We start from the raw sequence: 22797 nt of genomic DNA on the forward strand, positions 1-22797 counted from the left end.
TAGGGCACAAAAGGTACTGAGGCAGAACAAGACTTCCCTGCTCACAATCCCTTGCTCACTTCCTTTCTCCTATCTGAAATTCCTTCCCCCTACAAATCCAGCGCAACCTAGTGAATAGAGCGTGGGCCTGGGAGTCAGAAAGACCTGTGTTCTAATCCTGGCTCTGCCACTTGTCTGCTGTGTGATCTTAAGCAAGTCATTTCACTTCTCTGTGCCTCAGTTACCTCATCTGTAAAATGGAGAATAAGACTGTGAGCCCCATGTGGGACAGGGACTATATCCAATCTGATAAGCTTCTGTCTACCTCAGCACTGGCACATAGTAGGTGCTTAACGAATACCATAGAGAAAAATTCAACACAACACAGTTCTCCCCACCTTCAAAAGAACTGTTAACTTGAGTTCATTTGAGAATAATCGGGGGAAGTAAGAAAATATGCGGTGGGAGGGAAACTCTTGTTTTCCACAGGAAAAAAATGCAAAATAAATAAATATCTTCAGTTTTAAGAAGATAGAGCAAACAGTGTGACCTAAAGAAAGTTTACTGTAAACAGTTTTTGATTGTGTCTAGGCTATTTTCCAATTTTAAAAGAAACAGATAGAAGCCAAGAATATACACTTAGACTAATGTACTTGATATGCTTATAAACAAAATGTAGTAATGAAAATATTCTATTGCTTCCTAATCAAATAAAAATTCCCTTACTTAATCATGAAAAAAATCAATGCAGTTAGGTCATTACATCTGTGCAATTTAATTTCTAAACTTTAGATATAGCCAGTATTTTCATGATAAATTAGAATGTATGTCACCAATTCACTGTAACCAACTCTGTATTTTCCCTGATACTTCATTTTAGCCAAGGTCCCAGCTTCCTCAACCACCAAATCTTGTCAAAGCTGCTAACAAGTACCAAAACAACTGATTAAAATTTCCTGCCTCCTTTCTGAAAGAGGTGCTAGTAGCCAAAAGGTAGGCAGAGAAAGGAGAACACACAAAAGTCTTGGGTAATTCACCAACTGCATAATCCCGCCCCAATTAATCAAGAATTGGCTGTAAATGTTTTGAAATCATACTGCATTATTTCCTGACATATTAGTCATGTCTGCCTGGAGTAAGCATGATTTTTTTGGAAAGCAAATTTTCCAATAGAAAAATTGCCTTTTTGCCTTGTACCAGCCAGGAGCAAGCCTAAAGCTAAATGCCTTAACTAATGTTGGGCATGATTGAGTCATAAAGACAACCCTCTAAGGATCCACGAATCACTAGTTCTATCACTGACCCTGTTCCAGGAACTCTGATGTTAACAAACCAGCCTTTGCTTTTCAGGTTATTCCACACTCTCTCCCATCCCTCTCCCTTTCTTCTCCCCACCCTTCCCTTCCTGCTTACTCGTGTGGGTGGGCACGAGGCAGTCCCTGGAACCCCAGCATGTTAGGGTTGGAGTGAAGAGTGGGGGGATAACAAGATCAACTGTTCCCATAGTCAGCTGCTGTCAACCAGGCATACCTCTGATCCAATCATGAAATGTTTGGATGAAAATAATTCTAGGGTTCTGCTGCTCTGTCTACACAAATCTAACCTAGCTTTTTTTTTGGCCTGTCAACAAAAATGATTTGTGATAAACCCCTTCCTCTTTTAATAATAATAAATGTATTATTTGTTAAGACTGTCAAGCTACTGTCAAGACTGTATTATATGTCAAGCACTGTTCTAAGCTCAGGGGCAGATACAAGTTAATCAGGTTGGACACAATCTCTGTCCCACATAGCGCTCACAGTTTAAGTAGAGGGAAGAACAGATATTGAATCCCCATTTTACAATTGAGGAAACTGAGGCACAAAGAAGTTGAGTGACTTGCCCAAAGTCATGCTGCAGGCAAGTCATGGAGCCAGGATTAGAATCCAGGTCCTCTGATTCCCAGTTCCATCCTTTTTTCACTAGTCATGCTGCTTGATACTAATGCTTCTAATGAGAAGCAGCATGGCTTAGTGGGAAGAATCAGTGCAGGCCTGGGAATTGGAGGACCGGGTTCTCATTCCAGTTCTGCCATTTACTTGCTAGGAGATTTAGGGCAAGTCACTGAACTTCTCCATACCTCAGTTTCCTTCACTGTAAAATGAGGATTCAATATCTGTTCTTTCCCCGCCATAGACTGTGAGCCGCATGTGGAACAGAGCCTGTGGCTGGCCTGATAACTTGTATCTACCCCAGAGCTTAGAAAAGTACTTTGGCTCATAGTAAATGCTTATTATTATTATTATTACTGTGATAGTTACGTGAAGAAAGAAGTAGAGGCATTAACTTCTTTAACAGGCCAGTAGGTTCAGCCTGTTCAAATATATACACGGAGACTGTTGTTAATAAGAAAATAATTTATAAGGTTTAGATCTTTCCAACAGCAGTTGAATATTTTCAAACTGTGAATATATCTTATAAGAGAAAGTTTTGTTCGAAATTAAGATATTTTGTGCTATACAAAAAACCTGAAAACCTTAGTAAAAACCCTGGACTCTAATCAATCAGTGGTATTTAGCGAATGCTTACTGTGTGCAGAGTCAGAGTACTAAATTCTTGGGATAGTACAATAGAATAATTAGATATGATCACTGCTCTGATTGTAGCAGGGGTGAAAGATATTAAAATCAAATACAGGTAGGGGAATCTATCCATACAGAGTTATGTACACAAGTGCTGTGGCGGTGTGTGTGTGTGTGTAGGTGGGGGTGAGTACCTAAATGCTGAACAGATACAAACTCAAGTGTATGGGTAATGAAATAGGGAAGGAAAATAGGATGGGGAGCTAAAGAGATTAGTCAGGAAAGGGTTCGTGGGGGAGATGCAATTTGTAGATGGGAAAATGATGTGATGAGGAAAAGCGTTCCAGTTAGGAAGGAGATGTGAGGAAGAGGTGGATGACGATAAAGATAAGATCAAGGCACAGAGAGTAGGTTAGTATTAAAGGAATTAAGTGTGCAGCCTAGGTTGTAGTGAGAGGGAAGTAGGCAGGAGAGAGCTGACTGAGTGTGTTAGAGTCTCTGCTTGATGCAAAGAGGGAAGGAGGCAGGGGAAAGCTGACTCGAGTGCATTAAAATCTCTGCTTGATGTGGAGATGGATGAGCAACGATTGGAGCATTTTGAGAAGTGGGGAGACTAATTTGGACAAGCCCCAAGTTAGGTGAAACAATAATGAACATCATGGTGATAATTTGGAAGATGAAACTATTAAAATAGCAAAGCAACTACTGACTATCATCAATCAAATGAACTGCTTGGCAAAAATGTGGACGGCTTGAGGAATCTTTTCAAGAGACAAAAGAATAATGGCCTGGTTACACTCTTGAATTATAAAACTACATACTTGACCACCACCCCATTATTCAACCATGCAAAAGGGAGAAAAACAAAGAAAAAAATGAAAAGAATCCACCTTTTCAGGGAAGTAGATGATTCAGAAATTGGCAGTGCAGTGGAGAGCCTTTCACCTTTACATCACAGTTTTGAATCTCTTCCAGGTTGTTAGTGACTGAGTCATTTGCAAGTGATGACTGCTCAGTGGTTTATTAAGAATAAAATGCACCCGGGCCCCTTGTCCCAGGACAATGAAATTGGTCCCTTGGCAGTGAAACTGGCCCCTTGGCAGATAGGCCAATGATTGAATGGAAACAGACTGAAGAGAAACAGATTGACTAACACTGTTTATCGTAAAAGCACATTATAGTCTTAGGATGATATAGGGAGATTTACAATATCTCTCCAACACCTTTAGGTGAAACCTGGAGAATTTTGCCTCCAGAAGATCCAATTTGGCATATTTTGATAGGATTTGAGGTTTTCTTTAATTAATCAACTCTAAAAGTATTTCAGTCATTCATTCTTGCTTTCCCAAACCATGCTACTGCAGCAAGAAATCAGTAATTAATTTAAAAGTACTGCTAATTAGTAATGAATGTAGTTGTATCATAACTTCTGAGAGACTTATGCATTGGAAACTGGATCACATTATAACAAATACTATCATTTCCATTTTAATTTTTGAAAAGAGAGGGTTTCTGGCTTGTGAAACTAGGGGATTTATTTTACTGGGAGACAAAATGATACAGGTTAAAGGAGCTTGCTATGGTATAAACCGAGCTGTAATTTACAAAAGTCATAGAACTTCATTGATGATGAATTTTGGTTTTAATTCTTTCTAATATTAAGTTTACCTAAAGGCGGAACATTCCATACCCAATGCCCGATGATAGAATCGCCTGTTGAAAACAACAAATCAGAGTACTAATCTATCTGAGAAATACGTATCAAAATGAGCCAATAATACTGAAGAAAAGTCAGTTTAAATATACTCTATATTATTTCCTCTTCATTCGAAGAGCAAGGCAAAAGTAAGATAACCTTCTGAGCTATCACACTAATTAGAGCCATCTTCCATTCCGTTGATGATTCAGCTGATATATTGGGAAATTGTTTTTCATGTCTTATTTTCAGTCTGGCTGTGTGTTTGTTTTACAGGAGGACAGGTGAAATGAAAGTTTTAGTCACATCAGGGAACCTTTCTCACTTGAAAACCACACACTTAAATGTCAGTGTGGGAAGCACACTTCATACCTGAATTGGCCCACAGTGGCAAGATTGGAGTTGCACTCTCAACTTCAGTTGGCTTATCCTTATAAAGACAGCCCCTTGTCCTTATAAAGAGGGCAACAGGAAAAAAGAGTAACCAGCTTTGACATATTCAGTTAATGGAAATCACCTTATCTCTGAACAACATAACACCCAAAACAAACAGACTGTCAGATTGCTGGAGACCTGAAGAGAAACTGAGAGGAAAGTGTCAGAAATAAAGGCTTGCTACTGAAGGTAGTTCAGAAAATAAACAATAAAGTTTGTTCATTAACTGTTAAATCCATTTTGTGGTTTTGAAAGTGCAGGGGACAGATTGCTTCCCTCAGATTGCTAGCAGAGAAATGGTTTAGCCAATTAACATTCCTTACTGAGAACATTTTTTTTTTCCTGGATGGTATTTCACAAATGGAAAATTACATAAATAGACCCACAGAAGGGACAATTGATTTTTTTTTCCTTAAACATCTTTTGATATAATCCTAAAGGACTGTTGGTTTCCCACCACTGAAGAACTGTGGCAAAACATTTCCAATAGAAATCCTGACTTTTTCCAGGAACAAAATTTGCTGGAGCTGCCCATTCCCTGGAAATTTTGAAAAGAACATCACCCTAGGCTTGTCTCCTCTGGTCAGCAGCAAGTTGTCCTCTCTTCCCCCAACCACCATTCTTCTATCCTGAGTTTCAGCTCCATGTCAAAGAGTTGGATGACAGGAGTGGATCGTGGTAGTTGCCGTGTAGGGGAGGTTAGGAACGAGGAAAAGGACTGGGCGGTAGGAAGCATGGAATAGAAATGGGATGTGACCCACTCTCTTATGCTCTGTGCTCCACTGCCTTGCCCACAGGGGAGCTCACTTGTTTTGTGCAGACTGGGGCCTAGTAATGCAGGAAACGTGAGAAACAAGAATCAAACAACAGGGCACACATATCTAATAGTCATAGAAGAAGGAATAAGGAAAGGCAAGAAAATCTAAATGTGCAATAAGTTGTTGCTTTTTAGGGTGGATTATTGGAAGTAAAATACGAAAGCTTGCAATCATTGGTAAAATGACAGAGGACATTATTCTGCATTTGTGGCAAATGGTTCAAAAGGCATGAAAACAACTAGTATAAATATGCTTCAGTTTATAACAGCAGCATTTTACAATGCTAATTATCTAAACATTACTTCTTTGAGATAAGCATAACTAGTTTCATACTTCAGACTAAACATAGAGGTACTAGAAAATTAAAGGACTTTGTCAAGGCCACCCAGATGGTCAATGTCAGATGGAGATTAGAACTCAGCTCAGACCCTGATCTTATAAAAGAATTCTTTCAGCTTGTGTTACCCTCCCACCTTGGTTTTCCCTTGTCTATTGCTTCTTGCCAACCTCTGATTTTCTAGCAACTCTTCTCTTGCCTTCTTTGTTATTTTCCAATTTCCATCATTAGCCCTGTGTATCAAATAGATGTATCTTCTCATTCCAGCTTGGAAACTAGTTGACTTGATGACTAGGAATCACAACTTTCAGAACTTTCTGCCCTACAGTACTTGATACATATCCGTAGTTTTTTTATATTAATGTCTGTCTCCCAAGCTATACTGTAAGCTAGTTGTGGGCAGGAAACATGTCTATCATCCCTGTTGAAATGTGCTTTTCTCAGGGTTTAAGGACAGTGCTCTGCACACAGTAAGCACTCAATAAATACCAGTGATTGATCAAGTGATTCCACTTTTTGGGAGATACTCTGAATTATAAGCAGGACAGAGAAATCTAATGACTAATGCAACTCATGGCTTTACAAATGATCTTCAAAATGTAAAAGATACCCATTTTCAAGGTAAGAGCATTGGACAGTAGACTTCAAAAGTCCAATTCCTGGATACTGTTATTATTAATTGTATTTACTGAGAGTTTACTGTGTGCAAGGCACTGTACTAAGTGCTGTGTTAATCTTTTGGGTTAGTCTAAAGAATACCTAAGTCCTGATTACCTTGCCTTTTCCAGTGCCAAGTTCCTCTCTTGTGTGTCCATAATTCTATAGATTGGGCCATCCTCATCCTAATTTTTTTTTTAATGGCATTTGTCAGAGCGCTTACTCTACGTCAAACACCGTTCTAAGAGCTGGGGTAGACAAAAGCTAATGTCACAGTCCCAGTCTCACATGGGGTTCACAGTCCAAGTAGGAGGAAGAACAGAAATTTTGATCTCCATTTTACAGCTGAGTGAACTGAGGTACAGAGAAATTAAGTGGCTTGCCCAAGGTCACCTAGAGAACAACTGTCCGAGCTAGGATTAGAACCTAGGTTCTCTGACACCCAGGCCCGTGCTCCTTCCACTACACCCTGCTGCTTCTCACATTAGACAAAATAATGTCTCTAAGAGACGGGGAGAGGGGAGAGGAAGACAGAGCTCAGCTGCTTTGGAAAATTTCTGCTTCCTGAGCCCACCATTGTGTTCCCTCCTTGACATTCAAGTTTCTTTGATCTTCCCATTAGGTTTACCAAGGTGATTTACCTGCAGCTCTGAGGGCCAGGAGTTTCGGCCGCTCGACACTGAGTCTCTGCTCTGGTATGGGTACTGGGTCCACCAGCTCAGGAAAATCTGCCTCCTCCTCTTCCACTCCAACCGCCTCCTCCCCACTTAGTCTGGGGGTGGAGGAGGTGAGGGAGGTGCACGTCTCTTGGGCCTGTTGGGAGGGGAAGTGCCTCTTCCTCAGGTGGGGCTGATTGATGGGATCTATCACTCGCCCTAGTTAGTGCCACCTAATTTCCTTGCTCTTCTAGGTTTAGGTAATGGAATACATTCTAGCTCTGGGACTAAGTGCCCAGCCTGGTCTTGGGTCCAGAAAGCACCCAATCAACCCCCAAACCAGAATGGAGGCAAGTCTGGGCTGAACCAGAAACTATGTTTGCCTCAAGTCCAGAAGGAACAGCAAGCTATCGTGGCCCCTTGAGAAAGGAGGAGTTGTCTCAAAGGGACTCTCAGGAACGAGCCCAAGGTGATCTTCAGCTTCTCAGTCAATCTTCAGCTTCTCAGTCAATCAGTTGCATTTATTGAGTGCTCAACGAGAAACAGAGTGACCCAATCAAGGGCACAGGCCTGCGTGTCAGAGGACCTGGGTTCTAATCCTGACTCCACCATTTACCTGCTTTGCAACCTTGAGCAAATCATTTTACTTCTCTGTGCCTAAATTTCTTCACCTTCCAAAAGGGGATTCAATATCTCTTCTCCATCCTACTTATACTGTGAGTACCATGTGGGATCTGATTATTTTATACCTGCTCCAAAGCTTAAGTGTTTAATAAATACCACTATTATAATTATTACTGTTGTGTGCAAGAGTACTGTACTAAGCGCCTGAGAGAGTTTGGTGACTAAACCAACCCCACTGCCACCCCAAGGCCACATGCCCATAATGGAGCTAAGGATTGGTCGGCACCCAACAAGGATCAACTTTGTGCTGGTTCCAAACCCTGCTCTGCCACTTGCCTGCTGTGTGACCTTGGGCACATCACAACTTCTCTGGGCCTCAATTTCCTCATCTGTAAAATGGGGATTCAAAAACTATTTTCACTCCTTCTTAGAGACTATTAACTCCATGTGAGATGGAGGCTACTTTCCAGCAGTGTAGCATAGTGGAAAGAGCACGGGTTTGGGAGTCAGAAGTCGTGGTTTCTAATCCTGGATCTGCCACTTGTCAGCTGTATGACTTTGGGCAAGTCAGTTAACTTTTCAATGCCTGAGTTACCTCATCTGTGAGCTGTGTTACCTACCCCAGCCCTTAGAATAGTGCCTGGAACATAGTAAGTGCTTAGTACCATAATGGTTAATTATTATCTTGTATCTATCCTAATGCTTAATAAATATTTGACAATAAAAAAACTAGCTCACTGGGGTCAGGGGATGTGTTTACCAGCTGTTACACTGTGCTCTACCAAGAGCTTAGTGTAGTGCTCTACACACAGTAAGTGTTCAATAAATGATTGATTGAAAACTGTCATTATTGTTATTATTACCCCAACCCGACTTCTGGGACTCCAGATCCAAAGGCTGGGCCCCCACTGAGCATGGCTCTAGAGCTCCTGGTGGTCAGGCAGAAGAAACAACCAGAAGGAAGGTCATTTAAAAAATGTATCTAAAGGGGGATGCTTCTGACAGTGCAATAACCTTCTAATAGAGCTCTGGAGGCCCATTGTTAGATAGCAATCCAACCCTGCACTACAACAAATAACCTACTTTACTCTTCTCACTTTCTAACAGATATCCATCGATCAATGGCATTTACTGAGCACTTACTATATGAGGAGGACTGTACTAGGTGTTCTGTGAGATTGTAAACCCACAGGGAGTGTTTCCAACCTGATTAGAACAGTATTTGACACCTAGTAATTGGTTAAATACCATTATTATTATTACAGTACAATAGAGTTGGAAGGCACAATCCCCGCCCTCTAGGAATTTATAATCTATAACAGGAAGCATGAATAATAATAATAATAATGATGGTACTTGTTAAGTGCTCACTATGTGCCAAACACTGGTCTAAGCGCTGGGAAAGATACAAGGTAATCACGTTGTCTCACATGGGGCTCACAATCTCCATCCCCAGATGAGGTCACTGAGGCCCAGGGAAGTTAAGCGACTTGCCCAAAGTCACATAGCAGACCAGCGGTGGAGTCGGGAATAGAACCCATGACCTTCTAACTCTCTTGCTGGTGACCCCCAGTGATGAACTTTAGATTTGCTAAGCATGTTACTGTGATAGCAAATAATCTGTCATTTGCCAGAATTTAGCCACTACGGGTGCCAGCCACTATGTCCTGGGAGCAAGACCATCAGGGCTAGAAGGGGCGCCCAATGCAGGCAGGGATTGTCTCTCTTTACTGCCGTCTTGTACTTTCCAAATGCTTAGTGCAGTGCTCTGCACACAGCACTCAATAAAGACCACTGAATGAATGAATGAAATGAATGAATGAATTAATGAAACAGATGCATGTGGGGGTCTGGAGTGTGGGTGACCCTTGAGGGGGAAGATGGAGGCAGCATGGCATAGTGGATAGAGCATGGGCCTGGGAGTCAGGTCATGGGTTCTAATCCTCACTCTGCCACTTGTCTACTGGGTGACCTTGGGCAAGTGACTTCACTTTTCTGGGCCTCAGTGACCTCATCTGTAAAATGGGGATGGAGACCGTGAGCCCCACATGGGACGGGGACTGTGTCCAACCCGATTTGCTTGCATCCTCCCCAGCACTTAGCAGTGTGGCTCACTGGCAAGAACCCGGGCTTGGGAGTCCGAGTTCACGGGTTCTAATCCTGCTCTGACACTTATCGGCTGTGTGACCTTGGGCAAGTCACTTAACTTCTCTGTGCCCCAGTGACCTCATATGGAAAACGGGGATTAAGACTGGGACTCCCACATGGGACAACCTCATTACCTTGTATCCCCCCATTGCTTAGAACAGTGCTTTGCACATAGCAAGCACTTAACAAATGCCATTACTATTAACTTCTCTGTGTCTCAGTGACCTCATCTGGAAAATGCGGATTGAGAGTGGGAGCCCCACGTGGGACAACCTGATGACCTTGTGTCTACCCAGCTCTGGTGGTAGCAGCACTTGGCCCATAGTAAGCGCTTAACAAACACTTGTCAGCTGTGTGACCGTGGGCAAGTCACTTCACTTCTCTGTGCCTCAGTTACCTCATCTGTAAAATGGGCATGAAGATTGTGAGCCTCACGTGGGACAACCTGATGACCCTGTATCTACACCAGCGCTTAGAACAGTGCTCTGCACATTGTAAGCACTTAACAAATACCAACATTATTATTATTATTATTGTTACCCCAGCGCTTAGATCAGTGCTCTGCACATTGTAAGCGCTTAACAAGTATCAACATTATTATTATATTATATTATATCTCTCCAGGGCCTGAGCTGTTTTTAGAGAAGCAGCATGGCTCAATGGAAAGAGTCTGGGCTTGGGATTCAGAGTTCATGGGTTCGAATCCCGACTCTGCACTCATCAGCTGTGTGACTGTGGGCAAGTCACTTAACTAGAGAAGCAGCATGGCTCAGTGGAAAGAGCCCGGGTGTGGGAGTCAGAGGTCATGGGTTCGAATCGCGACTCTGCCACTCATCAGCTGTGTGACTGTGGGCAAGTCACCTAACTTCTCTGTGCCTCAGTTCCCTCTTCTGTAAAATGGGGATTAACTGTGAGCTTCACGTGGGACAACCTGATGATCCTGTATCTCCCCCAGCGCTTAGAACAGTGCTCTGCACATAGTAAGCGCTTAACAGATACCAACGTTATTATTATTATTGTGACCCCAGCGCTTACAACAGTGCTCTGCACATAGGAAGCGCTTAACAGATACCAATATTATTACTATTATTATGACCCCAGCGCTTAGAACAGCGCTCTGCACATAGTAAGCGCTTAACAGATACCAACGTTATTATTCTTATTGTGACCCCAGCGCTTACAACAGTGCTCTGCACATAGGAAGCGCTTAACAGATACCAATATTATTACTATTATTATGACCCCAGCGCTTAGAACAGCGCTCTGCACATAGTAAGCGCTTAACAGATACCAACGTTATTATTCTTATTGTGACCCCAGCGCTTACAACAGTGCTCCGCACATAGGAAGCGCTTAACAAATCCCAACATTCTTAACAAATCCCAACATTATCAAGACTGAAAGCCCGTCAAACGGCAGGGACCGTCTCTCTCTGTTGCCGACTTGTTCATTCCAAGCGCCGAGTACAGAGCTCCGCACATAGTAAGCGCTCAATAAATACTATTGAATGAATGAATGATGATGATTATTAAATGCCATTACTCTTAGGGAGGTGAAGAGCGAGGGCGACTCACCCGGAGAAGCCGCCTCGGGCGTCCACACCGCCCCTCGGCTGGGATGGACGACCCCCCCGCCCCGTCCGGGGGCGATGGGGGCCCGGAGCCTCCGAGGATGCGGAGGGACCGCCCGGGGCCAGCAGCATCGGTCTCCATGGCGACCGGAGGCCGCCGCTCCCATTGGCCCGTTCAATATGCGGCCCGGGCCAATGGGGTGGGCCGGGGCGCCGGGACCGACCAATGGGGAGCGCCGGGACGCGGGGCTCCGCCAATGGGGGCGGGCGGGAGCGGCCCCCGCCCACGGTGGCGTGCTGACGTTGGCGGGAGCCCCTCGGACCTGGGAGCCCGGGGGCGGCGGCGGCCGCAGCATCGCCGTGGGCACCGGGGGCACCATGGGCACCGTGGGCACCGTGGGCACGGGGTAGGGGCGGGGGGCGATTGGGGGGGGGGAAGGGGCCCGCCTGGCCCACTTTGGCCTTTTTTTTTTTTTTTTTGGTTGGTTTTTGTTTTTTTTTTGGTGCCGCAGCAGCGACCCCTCGGAGCCCATGTCCCCGGAGCGGCGGCGGCGGCGGCGGCGGCCGGACCTGCAAAAGTAAGCGTGTCCGGGGGCGGGAGGGCACCGAGGAACTCCCCTCCCCAAGCTCGGGATTCGCACCCGCCGCCATCCTCCCCACCGCTCCCCCGATCCGGCCCCCCCCCCCCCAGGACCTGTCCCACGCGGGATTCGCACCCGCCGCCGGCCCCATCCCCCCATTTCTCCCCCGATCTTCCCCCAGGACCTGTTCCACGCGGGATTCGCACCCGCCGCCGGCGCCATCTCCCCGATCTCTCCCCCGATCCCCCCCCAGGACCTGTCCCACGCGGGATTCGCACCCGCCTCCGGCGCCATCCCCCATCTCTCCCCCGATCCCCCCCAGGACCTGTCCCACGCCGGTTTCACACCCGCCGCCGGCCCCATCCCCCCCACCTCTCCCCCGATCCCCCCACCAGGACCTATCCCACGCTGGATTCGCACCCGCCGCCGGCCCCATCCCCGCCTCCTCTCCCCCGGGACCTGAAGTTTTCCCCTCCATTTGCTTTTCCCTGGGATTCGATCTCCTAAATCCCGATCTCCCGTGTCTGCACTTCCCCCATTCCCGTCCCTTCCCTGCCTCCCCCCTTGTCTGATCCTTTCCTGGAAGTCTGCCTCTCTCATTCATTCATTCAGTAGTATTTATTGAGCGCTTACTATGTGCAGAGCACTGTACTAAGCGCTTGGAATGGACACTTCAGCAAGAGAGACAATCCCTCCTTCCCCTCCCCAGCCACCGCCCCCGGCGATGTGACCCGCACCTTCCTCTAAACGTTGCACCCTCCTCCCGCCCCCCGGTTTGTCTCCCACTCGGACCCCTTAATCAGCATCCCCCTGCACCCTCTTATTTCGTTTTTTTTCCCCCCACGCAGTCCGACCTTTTTTAAGCCTCCCTTTCTCCCTCTTATTATTCATAATAATAATAATGATAATAATGGTATTAAGCGGTTACTACGTTCCAAACGCGGGGGTAGATCCAAGGTAGTCAGGTTTGTCCCACTTGGGGCTCACAGCCCTAAATCTCCCCTTGGCAAAAGAGGGAACTGAGGCCCAGAGAAGTGAAGTGACTGGCCCAAGGTCACCCAGCAGGCGAAAGGTGGAGCGCGGGATTAGCACCCAGGTCTTCCGCCTCCCAAACACCGGCTTTTGCCACTTAGGCCATGGGTCACACGAGTTGAAATAGCCACAGTCTCCCCCCCTCTTCCCGGCTCCGATCCACTGTTGCCTAATTGTCCATTCCAAGCGTTTAGCACAGTGCTCTGCACAGAGTAAGCGCTCAATAAATACCATTGAATGAATCCCGATGGGCTGTTGGGAGGACCGGGCTAGGGTTGGCCTGGCTATTGGTCACAAATCCCTCTAGATTGGGAACTCACAGTGGGCAGGGAAGGTGTCTGATGTCTTAGTGCCCTCTCCCAAGCGCTTAGTACAGTGCTTTGCACGTAGTAAGCGCTCAGTAAATACAATTATTATTAGTAGTAGTAGTAATAATAAGCCCACTGGATGCGGGGACTGGAGCTGCTGCGGCTGCAGCGCTGGGCGGATTCATTCATCCTCTCAGTCGTATTAATTGAGCGCTTACTCTGTGCAGGGCACTGTACTAAGCGCTGGGAAAGTCCAAGTCGGCAACAGATAGAGACCATCCCTCCCCAACGATGGGCTCAGAGTCTCAAAGGGGGTTGGCTGGGCAGGTGTGTGCACCTATGGATATTGGTGTGTCGCATGTGTGTGTGTTGCATGTGTGTATGGACGCACCCCAAGCTGGAGATTGTGCAGGAATGTGAGGAATGTAGCAGGGGCAGAGTGCAGGCAGTGTGCTGCAACAGACCTGCCTGTGGCTACCACTTTCCATTAGCCAGAGGTCACCGGAGCATCTTCAGCAGAGCTGGTTTCCATGCCCTCCCCCTCCTCCCATCTCTCTGGATTTCTCGGCCTGCTCTCTGTCTGACTCTCCATGCGGCAGAGAGGGCACTGCCAAGGCTGGGCTGCTCTGCTCCCTACCAGCCCCCCCAGTGCACAGGTTCAATGTAGATTTTGCAGCATTTTCTTCCAGAGAAGAGGATCACAGGAAAAAAAAAAAAAATCCCTTAAAGAATCCGCCAAAGAGCATTGTGGACCAGCGCTCTTAGGCTAGGGGCTTCACAGATTTGGGTTGCAGCATGGGGATGGGGGGGTCTAATGCCAGTGATTTTTCTTTTTTTTTAGGAGGCCAGATCTGGGGCAGATCTGCAAGAGCAATTGGGGGACGGAAGGTGAATGTACTTAGGATGAGGCTGTTGCAGTACATGCTTTTTCCTGTTGTTGTTTTTAAGCGGTTGCCGGTGCCTGTGGACGGAGATGTCATCAGAAAAAGATCAGTCCGTGCATCCCTTTTGTCTGATGGGAATTGTGATTTTTTTTTTTGTCCTACTGAGCGGCATTTAGACCCCGTATAATGCATAATGAATGGAGACAGAGAGCCAGTGTTTGGTCAGGGATGGGACAGATAGAACTGTCTGGTACTGTTAAATTATTGGGCGTGTCAGCCGCCAGCAAGAATAACATAGAAACTCAGCAGGACCCAGCCATCACAACTGTAGCTAATCCAAGATTTACATTTATTAGTAGATGGTCCCCCAAATGGAAAGAAACGCTGTCATAACGATCCAGTTAAATGAGTTTGAGGAGGAAGAGGAGGAACACCGAAAAACTTTTAAAATATGGTCCAGTTTTCGGAAAATAGAAAATGTTGGAGTCTTCCGGGGATTTTTCAAAAATTATGTTGCCTTTAAATCGGTCTTTTTTCTAATTTGCATTTTTATATCGTGACAGAGACGTATGTCTATTTGAATGAGGTATTATGAGATCTCTCAGAATTTTTCATTAAACATTAATTAAGGACCTTTGCAGGCATCAAGTTTGCAAATTGATTTTCGTGTGTCTGCAGAAGGTTCCCGGCGTAAAATTATCTTCATTATTGGTGATTGAAAAACACAGAGGAACTGGCAAAATTAGGAGAAAAGTGACAAAGTCCAAACCTAAGTGGCTTTTGGATAATGCAATGATGCGTGCTTCCTGTTCTTTCTGTTTGACAGTCTGCCTTTGGGAAAAGATTGAATATTTTTGCATCAGTTTAAAAAAAATCACAAGCTTATTTTCTGCTAGAACCAGTAGTCTTCCAGAGTCAACAGAATGGGAATTAAAAGGCAACATATAGAACAGAATGAGATTCTCTAGAAAAGAAATTGAGGGCAATGAAATATGTGTCTGAAAGCTTCAACTGCTGTACAGGTATTTCTGTATCAGTGAGTGTTCTAATCAGTGACTGGACTAGGTGAAAGATCCAGATGGTATTTAATAACTTTCAGGGAGTAAATCAGTTGCTTATAATGTTTATTGTAGCAGTCACATTTTCTCTGTAAAAGAACATCATCAAGTATACACATCGAGTAGAGCCCGGAAGATTTTAAAGCCAGAAAGTAGGTTTAGCTTCTCTCTGTGCCACATGAGGCAATGGGATAAACAATTTTCAAATAGGAATATGTGTGGGCATGCTATACAATGCTAGGTGATTAAAATTGAAACTGCATGAAGAAGTATTTATGAACATGCAGTTAGTTACTTTTTTATAGCTTTCTTGTCTTTAATTCCATTGTTCATTATGTTTGATTTATGTATTGAATTTAGAAGTGAGAGGATCATAAACCTTTTTAAACTGATCTCAATGGTCAGTAATAAACACAGCCTACTTCTTTTGAAAAGTACATTATTAGTGTTTTAAAGCCTTATGTTCGAGCATATTTTTCCTTAAAACGTTTTGATGGTAGAAGTAGTTGTGATTTATTGGGAGCTGGATTTGAGTTTTGAAGGTCATGATTAAAAGTAATAAAAAATGGAAGTGGGAATAGTCAGTTTCATTTTTAAAAATGGGATTCAATCCAGAAAGATAATATTGCATCCATAGTTATGTGATGAATAAAAGGATAATATTGTTTTTAATAGTGGAGTACATTTGTTTGAAGACCGGAATTTTACATTCTGCAACAAAACAAGGTGTTTTGCAGAAAATTTTAGGAGTTGAATGACCTTGAGCATCACTTAGGCCAGATCAGCACTAAACCAAAAGCTTAGTATTTCTTAAAAATGACTTTTTGGGCTAAATTATGTAAACTAATAGTGACCTTAATTTTTATTTTCTAAATAAAATGACTGCATCAGTTGCATAATTAAGTCACTGTTAAAACTGATTGAACTGGTTTCTATGTCAAAATATTGACTTTTTAAAAAATAGAATAATTTCAAGACACAGTTAATGTTGGTATTTGTTAAGCGCTTACTATGTGCCAAGCACTGTTCTAAGCGCTGGGGTAGACACAGGGGAATCAGGTTGTCCCACGTGGGGCTCACAGTCTTAATCCCCATTTTACAGATGAGGTAACTGAGGCACAGAGAAGTTAAGTGACTTGCCCAAAGTCACACAGCTGGCAAGTGGCCGAGCCGGGATTCGAACCCATGAACTCTGACTCCAAAGCCCGTGCTCTTTCCACTGAGCCACGCTGCTTCTCTACACAGTTCCCCATATTGGTCTAGATTAGGAAGAGATTTAAGTACTGGCAGAAAATACTAGCCAGAACCCATAATGCATGTTGTCACCGTGCATTTTGACCAAAGCACTTAAGGAATTAAGAACATTCTTCCAACTACCTTAACCTGCGTCATGGGGAAAAAATGGCTCGTGTGCATGCTAGCGCTTTTGGGATGGGTGAGAACTAACTACAGCCTCAGTTACCCACAATCTGAGGTTTTGTAAGAGCATAGCCCTTGTGTTTTGAAAGTACTGGGTGTACCGTATATTGGAAATCACAATCTACCATTGGCTACATATCAACAAGTTTTCTTTACAAGGATCTCCTGCATTTGGAGACATTTTGGTCATCTCCTACAATTTAAGATTTATTCTAAGGAGTCACCGATTCCCATGATAACCCAATGGTGTTTTTACAGAGTGCGGCCTCAACAAGGCAGGTCTCTTTCCCCCCCACTCAACCCTTTAGTCTTTCAAAAAGCCAAGAGTTTCGTGTCAGGTGGCAGATGCCAGTTGAAGACCTTGGCTCTGAGAAATTACTGCAGGTACAACGTGAGCGTAACTGTTAGTTGTCTCCTTGGAGAGAGTTATGTACGCCCTTGAGAACAATTTGGAAAATAGTTAAGCAGTTTGAAAGCATGAAGTGTGTTGAAGCAACCCTTTGGTTTTCAAATTTGCATTAACTGGTCACTGAGTTTCCGTGTTGCTGTCTTCAATGTATTTTTTATTACTTTATATTAATGTCTTCCCTTTTAGACTGTGAACTCGTTGTGGGCAAGGAACACACCTACTAACACAGAGGCTCAATAGATAGCATTGGTTCAATACTTGATAGATGTCTGATCGAGTCCCAGATAAAATCCAGGTGTGGAAGAGTTCCGATTCTTTAAATGAATGGTGAAATGGCTCCCTTGAGGAATGGCATCAGCAGGCAATGATCCCTGCTTCTCTCAAATAAAGTTATTTGCCCATCACCCAGAAGCCACTCCTGCCTATTTTGCCCTGCGGCACCAAGCCCACTCTTAGTATCATTTGACCGGTTTGTAGCTTAGACAGCTTCCAGTCCAAAGCCTCCAACCACTGCTGCCCTGCCCCAAGTGGGGTGAAGCCCTCCTGACTCTTTTGCTTCAAAGAGAAGTAGAGAATGATGAGATTTTTTTTAAAAAATGATATTTGTTAAGGGCTTACTATGTGTCAGGCACTCTACTAAGTGCTGGGGTATATACAGCCGATTGGACACAGTCCATGTCCCACATGGGACTCTCAGTTTTCACCCCCTTTTTACAGATAATAATGGTGGTATTTGTTATGTACTTATTATGTGCAAGCACTGTTCTAAGCATGGGGGGATGCAAGGTGATCATGTTGTCCCATGTGGGGCTCACAGTTTTTAGTCCTCATTTTACAGATGAGGGAACTGAGGCACAGAGAAGTTAAGTGAGTTGCCCAAAGTCACACAACTGGCGAATGGCGGAGCTGGGATTAGAACTCATGACCTCTGACTCCCAAGCCCACACTCTTCCCACTGAGCCACGCTGCTTCTCTAATGGGAATCATGAGGTCACCGAGGCTCAGAGAAGCTGTGACTTTCCCAAGGTCATACTGCAGACAAATGGTAGATTGAAGAAGGATAAGAAAAGGGGCGGGGAGGGGGGAGAAAAGAATGAGTAATACAAAGGAAACAAGAGTGAAATAGTGAAACAGAAGAAAAAGATAGCATTAATTTTTAAGGAGATAGTGAGGCGGTGATTGGGAGGGATGGAAAGGCATGTGATTCTGAATTAGTTATTTTACTAGCATCTTAAATAGGGCCCCAGTGGCCTGAAAGTGTTAATGCAATTTTCAAACACACCCAATTCCCTTAGTTATGGCTTTTATTAAGTGCCTTCAATCGCTAAGGGCTGGAGTAGATCATCTGAAGTCAGAAGTTGAGAGTTTACACAGTAGCCTTACAGTATCTAAATTAATTCTGCTCCAGTGGCGGAAAAGTGATTGGTAGGTTTAGCGACATTTTTATCAAAAGAGTGACATTTTTGAACAGTTCTTCTTGAGCTTTTGTATGTGCAGGAGCAAATTGGAGAAGTTAAAAACAATGCCCATATTGTACTCCTGGTTTAGTTTGACATCTGAGCCAATCTAAAAAAATATTCAAGTTTCGCTCTACTCCAGTTTGAGACATTTTTATCATTTTTAATGTAGTATTGACAATAATATGCCTTTCTGTGATGATGCATGGTTATTTTTAAAAAAGAGCTAACACCGATCCACAGGATTTTTGTAATTTATTTTACTCTTTGTAGTTAACTCTTGTCAGTGTCCCCCATCTGATTGGTAAGCTTGAGAGTAGGGAATGTATTGTAATTTCCCAAGTGCTTGGTATGATGTCCAGCACTCAGGTGCTCAATAAAAGCCATTATTTGATTGATTGTTGGAATACACATAGTTCTCCAATCACATGGGAGTTAATGTTCTTCAACTTCACATTAAGAAAAACTCATTAGAGTATTTGTGCCTTGACGGACACCACAAGCCTGAGCACAGCTGTTTCTTCTGACATCACATGTTCTATCCAGATAAATGTGCTTGTTTGAAGAATTTTCCTTAATTCTTGCCAAAATGCATGTTGTGGATTAACTGAGTAAATTCTGCGAATACCATGATTCTGAGGTAGGGTGTTGCCATATCAAGCATTTGTTGTGTTTCATCATCTTTGTGTGTATAGAGACACACGTAGCCACAGAGAAGCAGCGTGGCTTAGTGGAAAGAGCACGGGCTTGGGAATCAGAGGTAGTGGGTTCAAATGCCCGCTCTGCCATGTGTCAGCTGTGTGACCTTGGGTAAGCCACTTAACTTCTCTGTGCTTCAGTTACCTCATCTGTAAAATGGGGCCTAAGACTGTGAGCCCCACGTGGGATAACTTGAGAACCTTTTTATCTACCCTAGCGCTTAGTGTTTGTCACATAGTAAGCACTTAAAAAATACCATTATTATTATTATAGTTTTGGGGGGGGGAGTGTTGGATATCTGGCCCCGGGGGTTCCTTAAAATAGCAAGAAATATTGAATGCAACTGTATTTTTCTTCCTGAATTTGAGTTCAAATAGCTTACCTGATAAAATAAGTTGGGTATGGCTGTAGGAGTAGTTGAGAGGAAAGCTTTCTTCTCAGACTCAACAGCTTTTTCTAGCCTATCTTTAAATTTTTACATATCTGTAAAACATTTTTGAAAACCTTGAAGTTGGCCTTTTTACTGTGCTATGCAGTGCATTTCTTTCAAACAGAAATCAATTGTACCATTATATTAAATGTGCACAGTAATAAGTACAGTCTGGATGCAGTAGTCAAATTGAACACTGACAGATTTCTTAATCATCATATTGTGAACAAGTAACAAGTAACATGAGAATCACATCGAACTTATTTAGTTTTAAGTAGTAATTGAGCATTTCTCTATTAGGTTATGTGGGAGAATAACTTCAGTAATTTTAAAGCAGCCAATGTTTTAGGGTTCTAGTTACCACCATCCTCTCTACTCTGAAGTGACTTCAAATTGGGTTATCCTTTATTGCAAGTCTGTTGTGGAATAAAGAAACCAGTATGACATAGATAACTGCTATAGTGTGGACGACCATTTCCCGTTAAGCTCCTTTACACTGAAAACATCCAGCCAGCACAACACAAGTAGAGATAGAAATTGGAACTTGGGTGCAGCTGCGTAATGTATTTTTCTTTCTGGAGATTGAAGGTTGACAAGTTGTAGTCAGTATGTACAGAGAATAACATGCTCAGTGATCCCAGCCAAGTTCCCTTTTCACCGTTTGAAAGCTATGCACAGTTAATCAGTGGCAGATTTTGGAATAGAGGCAGAAGGTGTGACCAGCAGAATGGCTGCATTGTTTATTGTTTAAGGGTACACTAAGACTATTGCTTAATCAGCCGGAGTAACATGACATGACAGATGAGAAGCAGCGTAACCTAGTGGAAAGAGCACGGGCCTGGATGTCAGAGTTCTAATCTTGACCCCGCCACTTGTCTGTTGTGTGACCTTGGGCAAATCACTTAACTTCTCTGTGCCTCAGTTACCTCATCTGTAAAATAGGGATTAAGACTGGGAGCCCCATGAGAGACATGGACTGTGACCAACCTGATTAACTTGAATCTTCTCCAGTGCTTAGTACAGTGCCTTGCACATATAACACATATCATAAAAAATTCACTGAAATTAGCTAACAGCATTGGGTACTGTGGGGAGTACACAAGTGGTAAGTGGTGTGTTCTGTAATAGGAACATACTGTATGATGTTTTGGGGAGGTAGCACACCTGTAAATATACACAAAACAAATAAGATAAATATTCATGAATTTCAGGCAGTTACAGTTTTCCCTTTGCTTTCCCCCTTGCATCCAGTAGAGTTGAATATTTGATTCAAATTTAGATCTGATAATTTCTCTTACTGGAAAGGGGTTTGGCTGAGCTGGCATGAATTAATAGCACAGCCATGTCTCCTATAGTGCTTAAACAGTCAATGGTCTTGAGGTCTTACTGTGCAGAACACTGTACTAAGTGCTTGGGAGAATTAGTAGTAGTACCTTTTTTCCTAACCATGCTGCATTCCCCCAGAGTTAGCCTACCTGTTGGCCTCTCTTCTCTGACCCCACCAGTGAGTGCCTGATCAGTTCTGAATGAGTGAAATGTTTATTTTCTCAAAGTCAGGGAAATCCTACCATATTTCCTTTTTGAAGAGGGGTGAAATTAGAATCAGTCGATCAATAGTGTTTATCAAGTGCTTCCTTTGTGCATAGCACTGCTCTAAGCACTTGCGAGAGTACAGTACAACAGAATTAACAGAAACCTTTCCTGCCCATAATGAGCTTACAGTCTACAGGGGGAGACATGCATTAATATAAATAAATTATTTATAATAAATAATTTAAATATATGTACAGAGTGATGTGGGGTTTGGGGTGGGGTGAATATCAGATGTCCACAGGTCACAGATGCAAGTGAGAAGGGAGAGCGATCTGAGCCGGGAAAAGAAGGCTTAATCAGGGAAGGCATCATGGAGGTGATGTGACTTTAATTGGGCTTTGAAGGTGAGAGAGTGGTGGTCTCTCTTATTAGAATTAAGGAATCCCAAAAAGTCTTAGAAGAGGATAGTGACCTGGCATTTATCATTATAGTAATCACTATTAGTTTGTTATCTGAAGAACTTACTGATCAAGCACTTGTATTTATTGAGCTCCTACTGTGTGTTTTACACTTTACTAAGCTCTTGGGAGAGTGCTATAGTAGGCATGATCCTTGCCTTCAAGGATCTTACAATATAAAGGGGTTGGGGAGGAGGAGAGAGGCAGGCAATAAATACAATTGTAGGTAGGAGGAAGCAATAGAATGACCATAATTTGTATGTTGCCCAAGTGCTTGGGTGACCCGAGATGCTGACATAGTCATGGGGAGATGGAGGGCCTTTTGAAGGTACTGTGGTTTTAGATGGGCTTTGAAGATGGGGAAAATAGTCCCCTGCTTGGTGTGAAGGGGGAGGCATTTCCAAGCAAATGGAAAGGTGTGAGCAGCAGAAGAGACAGGAACACTATGAGTAGGTTGGCTTGAGATGAGCGAAGTGTGTGAGCTGGGGTGAAGTGGGAAAAGAGATGGGAAGGTGGGAGATAGCCCCACAGGACTTGTGTACATAACTGAAATGTATTTATATTGATGTCGTGTCCCCCTCTACACTGTAAGTTCACTGTGGGCAGGAAATATGTCTGCTTATTGTTATATTGTTCTCAATATGACTGAAAGAGAGCTGATTGAGTGCCTTAAAACTGGTAACCAAAAGTCACAGTTTGATGGAGAGAGAAATGGGTAACCACTGGAGGCTTTCACAGAACGGGGAGACGGGCGCAGAATGATAGGCTAGAAAAATGGTCTGGGCAGTGAAGTGAAGTGTGGACTGGCTCTCAGCTTGTGCCCAATTTAGCTAGGTACTGGGTGAGGGGGGGCAAGAGTTAATGAGATCAGATCATTTCTTGCCCACTTGGCGCTGGTATCTGAATGATGGGGGAGTTAGAATAGAGACAAATTGGAAACTTTGACCATGAGGTACTGTGCAGGGCACTTCAGGACAGTGCACATGCCATTCTCCCATTTCTCGGCAACTTGAAGGCTTATTCATTAAATGAGTAACTAAAATGTCGG

At 43.7% G+C, this 22797-nt stretch overlaps 2 protein-coding genes across 10 annotated transcripts in view; one reads left to right on the forward strand and one right to left on the reverse strand.

Moving 5' to 3' along the window:
• CCDC148 (coiled-coil domain containing 148) overlaps window positions 1-11584 on the reverse strand; it is a 130084-nt gene extending 118500 nt beyond the window's left edge. For 2 of the 3 annotated variants that reach the window (XM_029071515.2, XM_007671139.3), the window contains exon 1: window positions 11486-11584. The gene's annotated coding sequence lies outside the window, so the exon portion shown is untranslated. The remainder of the gene's footprint in view (window positions 1-11485) is intronic. The other variant, XM_029071514.2, reaches the window with a different exon arrangement.
• A 366-nt stretch (window positions 11585-11950) lies between these two features.
• The window catches only part of PKP4 (plakophilin 4), a 209914-nt gene continuing 199067 nt past the window's right edge, over window positions 11951-22797 (forward strand). For 5 of the 7 annotated variants that reach the window (XM_029072547.2, XM_039913124.1, XM_001509806.5 and 2 more), the window contains exon 1: window positions 11952-12059. The gene's annotated coding sequence lies outside the window, so the exon portion shown is untranslated. Of the gene's footprint in view, window positions 12060-22797 lie in introns of all 7 variants that reach the window. The other 2 variants (XM_007671144.3, XM_039913123.1) reach the window with 2 other exon arrangements.

The sequence above is a fragment of the Ornithorhynchus anatinus genome, chromosome 9 (genome assembly GCF_004115215.2).
Source record: "Ornithorhynchus anatinus isolate Pmale09 chromosome 9, mOrnAna1.pri.v4, whole genome shotgun sequence".
NCBI lineage: Eukaryota > Metazoa > Chordata > Mammalia > Monotremata > Ornithorhynchidae > Ornithorhynchus > Ornithorhynchus anatinus.